The sequence below is a fragment of the Pteropus vampyrus genome, unplaced genomic scaffold (assembly GCF_000151845.1).
Source record: "Pteropus vampyrus isolate Shadow unplaced genomic scaffold, Pvam_2.0 Scaffold5, whole genome shotgun sequence".
NCBI classification, from domain to species: domain Eukaryota; kingdom Metazoa; phylum Chordata; class Mammalia; order Chiroptera; family Pteropodidae; genus Pteropus; species Pteropus vampyrus.
In genome coordinates this window covers 15,496,541-15,501,689 of record NW_011888786.1, presented here as the reverse complement: position 1 = coordinate 15,501,689, position 5,149 = coordinate 15,496,541, and positions in this window count along the sequence as shown.

Genomic DNA, 5,149 nt, shown 5'->3' with positions numbered 1-5,149 from the left:
GATGGCTTTTCTCTCCTCTGTGTGATTTTTCAACCACGGAAGGTTAGCCTGGGTATAAACAATGCAGATGGAAAGCAGAAGAGTAGGCGGCCTGTTGAAGCCTCGATTCAGAACTGTACATTCATTACTGCTGCATTCTATTGGCTAAAGCAACTCACAGAGCCATCCCAGAAGTAAGAAGTGAGGAAACAGACCACTTCTGTGTGTGTGTGTGTAAGATATGTGTACATATGTATGCATATATTTTTAATTTTATATTCCAAATATTAATATTCCTTATTGACATTTAGAAGACTACTGATTTTTAAATGTGCTACCATTTTATTTTTTATCACTGATTTCTAGGACAACCTATGAAATAAGCAATACTCAAATCCAAGATTTAGGAATAAGTCATTTCTTGAATGAATGCATACATATTTATGCTTCATATTTTCCTTTGTAGTAATTTGAAGTATAGGACCATAGAGTTGAACTGAAATTAGATCATCTTTATCAGGCTTCACAATGGAGGTACATAAATTATCCGTATAACATCTTTGACAGCAGTAATATTTTTCAGTGATTTAGCATAACACTCTAGTTTAAGAAGCAGCATATTCATTGCCACACATCTCTAAATATTTAATTTCTCCTTACATTGAAGCAGCTATGCTCCTATACATCTCATATAAGCAGGTTCCATCTGCTTTCTAAAGCAAAAAGTACATATCTACTATCGATTCTAAACTAGAAAGCCACAAATTAAGTCTCTCCTTAATTTTTGGTTTTCTGGAGTAAATACATCATTTAAAAATATTACTCATATAAAGTGATTTTATACGACTGAATTTCAATTCACTTGTTGATTAATGCATTCCTTTTTTTATTTGATTTTATTATTTCAAGTATCAGTACATTGGTTAGACATTTATATAATTTATTAAATGATCCCTCTGATTGATCTATCTCTCCTCTGGCTCTACACCTAGCCATTACATTACTGCTGACTGCATTTCCTATGCCGTGCTCCCCATCCCCATGACCATCTATCAACTACTAACTTGTACCTCTTTAACCTTTCACTGCTTTCTCTCAGCCCTTCCACCCCCATCCCCTCTGGCCTTCACCAGATTGCCCTCTATGTTTGTGAGTCTGTTTTCAATTAATTCATTCTTACATCTATTAAGTTATCTATCCGTCTATTCCACTATACATTCTTTCTAGTAGCCAGCCATCCTTTATACATTGAGCTTCTATAAAAATCCGGGTTAAGTGAATAGTTATGCTAACTAAAGAGAGCACAAGAAGCATAATACACAACAATTTTTCCTTTAAGAAGCTGCTTAATAAGTGATTTCTGATCTCAGATTGCTTTCTTTAGAACATTTTGATATTGACATTCAAATGTTTGTCAGCTTCTACTGCTGAGTAATTATGTAATTAGAGTTAATATGCATTTTTGAACTAATTAGACACAGAAAGTTTAGAACAAATGTGGAAATATAGACAAATATAATAAACAAAATTCATGAAGCCATTATAAGTCATATAACTGGTATAAAAACAAATATTTATGAAGGTATTATCTTGAAAAAATATCCCTCTCTGATTTCTGATTAGTCTATGTTTCTGTTATTTGTTTATAAGTGATTACTTAGGTTTATTTTTCATTTCGAGGATGAAAAATTTCAAGCTATAATAAAAATAGAATAATATAAGAAATATCTTTGTATATATTACTCAGCTTTAACAACCATCAACTCATGATTAATATAGTTTCAACTATACCCCACTTACTGTAAAATATCTCAGTAGGTATCTCTAACAGTTAAGAACTTTAAAAAAGTAACCATAATAGCATTGTCATAATTGAAAAGTAATAATAACATAATATCATAAAATATCTTGTGCTCAAATACGCATTTGTCTTATGTCAAATGTTTTCTTGTTTTTGCATTTATGATTATTTTATTTGAATCAGTGTCAAAGTCTACACATTGCTATCATTGATTTCTTCTTAGGTTCTTTTAATATATAACTTCCCCCTCTTTCTCATATTTTTCTCTTATAATTTATTTGATGAAATCAGGATATTTCTCATATAATGTTATCATAATTCCTTATTCTTCTGTCTTCTGAATTTTTTATAAATTGTAGTTGGTTAATATTTGATTTTGATATTTCAAGCATATAATTATATCTATAAATAAACTATACTTAATGGGTGATATATATATTTAAAATACATTTTATTTGGATATAATGTCTAAAATTGATTCTCTAATTGAAATAATTTCTTTGTCCATGCATACACACACACACATATATATACATGTGTATATGTATGTGTGTGTATATATATATATTTTAGATTTATGGCTCTAAGTTAATTTAGAAAACAAAGTACACATACTTGAAATGAAAAAGGATGATTGAAAACACAGCAACTGTATTTAATTTTACTAATGAGTAATATATTACAATCATTTAAATATATGTGCATATACTCATCTTCAACTTCTCTGATAAGCAAAGAAGTACATTGTACTCCTTATAATTTAAATTGTTAGATTTTTAAATAGATCCTCTGGGGAAACAAAGTCCCTAATTTAACCTGAAATAATCCCAGTAGCCAATAAAATTTGGAGAAAAGTCTTTTAGCTTCTAATATAGTTATATTCATATTAAGAAAACCCAATTAGCTCAAGTTTATGACTGCTCAGAATCTTAGGAAACTCAGTTGAAAAATTTTATTTAAAATGATCTTCATTCTGACAAGTAATGATAGGTAAACATTATTAATTATGCAAAAAAACCTTATAGCAACATTAGAAGAAAAATTGATATAAATCACTCCTGGTTCGACTGTTTAATCAATCAAACTTTTTAATTTTTTTCCAAGATTTTTTTGGTTTGTTTATATAAGTATTAATTGATATTGCTGCAACCTTGGTATAACTGCAATTCTCAAGTCTGCATTTTTCTTGAACATTTTATATTTACTAGAGCAGAATATGATGTTAATGAAGGGATTTGGATTCAGGATTAAGGATGTGACCTTGAAGCTTAAAACTTCTGGGTTTTGACTTTCTCATTAAATAAGTAAAAATATATACCTTGTGATAATTACGTAAACTATTATATATAAATATATTTGGTATAACAGTGATGAAAATAAGCACTATACAAATTATAACTACTATAACTACTAAACCATGATTATTATATTTATTATCAAAAGCAACTATCACAAAATATTATCTTGAATAAATAGGCCATATCATGCTAAATTATGCCCCTTAATCATCCCTATTCATATCAGTCATCACAAGAAGCCTCAGACTCTTAAACTTTCATCTCTTACCCTCTAATATCTGTAAGGCTATGCATGTGTGTTACTCTGTCTCTTATCACATTCCTTCCCAATTTTAAAACCATTCTCCTAACTGGGAAAGAGAAATGGATCCCCAGAGTGGGAGGAGATGACCTAGAGGTCATACCTAGGTCATGGTATTCTCCCATTGAACATAAACATTTTCACAGAATACCAGCATCAGACAAAACCCCTCTGTGGCTGGATAGATTAAAACAAAACCCAGACAATTCAGAATCATGTCTGAAAACATCAAAGCAAGAACATTATTCAAAACAGTAATGATTGCATGTTCTTTTATACTGGCTAATATGAGTGACCGGTGCTTCTTTACTGATCAGATTTAGCCTTGCTCTGTTCTTCTGATTTTCTAGATGGGAATTATTAAAACACCCAAAGTATGACTTCACTTCACAGCATCCAATATAGAGCAAAGTTCTTCTTTTCTGAACTTTCTATTAAATAATCTAACACAAATCCAAATTCCATAATAAACCTTTTCTAACATTCTGTCATTGAAACATCCAGTGGTGCATTTTGGTGTAACAAGCTCTAACAAGTCAATATACCCAACTTTGTTGAACTACATCTGTGTTCCTTGAGGCTTTTGGCTGAAGAGTATTGACAGAACCCTCTGAATTTCAATGTCCACCAGAAGCAGCATCTGGTATATGCTCAATATGTTCTCTGAACCATCTTTTCATGTTTTAGCTGCATTGAAAATCATAATCTCCCTTGAGCTCACTGCAGCTTCCTCAAATGTTGGCTGTTTTTTTCTTCCTTGGGTTTCATTTCATTGAGCCTAGAGTTGGAAAAATGTCCTTGTTGCTCTGTATTGTCCCTTTCAAACAGTTCTTCCTACTTTCACATTACTCTCCTCTAGCTTTGAATCATGTGCTATGTGATTAGCTCATCTACCCCATTTGATTGTTACCATGATCTGTCAACCCTTCAAACTTTCCTTTCTTAACAATGTATTTATCTCCTGGGTCACTGTCACTGCGTTCAGTACTATTTCTGTCTTTATTTTTGGCTCATTTCATATTCACGTAGATGATTTTCCTCAAAACCCTTGCTTCTCAGTTCCTTGAATGGCTCTTTTCCATTGATTTTTGTCTTCCACATATCTCAGCTACTTACTCCCATGATCATGAACTAGATCTTGTTATTACTTATTTTCATGATCTCAATTTCATGCACTCTAAGACCACTATGTCCCATCTTACTAGCTCACTGTCTTTAGTATGGCACTATTCCAAACCTAAACTGGAGTGTGGCTGGAGAAAAAGAGATAACCAAAAATGAATGTTCTCAGATTAAATGCGATAGAGGCTCTTTCTGGCTGTCAAAGACCACCTTTAGTTTTTCCACCTGAGCCTCAATATATGATGGCTTATGTCATCAAAGCCAGCAGGGAAGAGAATCAATAGAGTTTACTAGCAAAACAGAAGTTACAATTTAATGTAATCACAAAAGTGACATCCCATCATCTTTGCTATATCCTATTGATCAAAGCCAAGTAATAAGTTGTACCCACACATACAGGAAGAGGATTATATAGGGGCATTGATACCAGACAGCAGGTATATTTGTGGGCTATGAGTTTGTTTGCTACAAATCACAACATCACATCTACCTACTTACTAGAATCTGTACTCCTCTTTCAAAAAAATTTCTCGATCCATTTATTTTACCAAGTAGCAAACCATTTGTTCTTTTTTATAATACAACTTCTTGAAATTTTCCTTTAGGGTCTCTAATTTTCCTCTTTTTTTCTTTATTGAAATATGACAA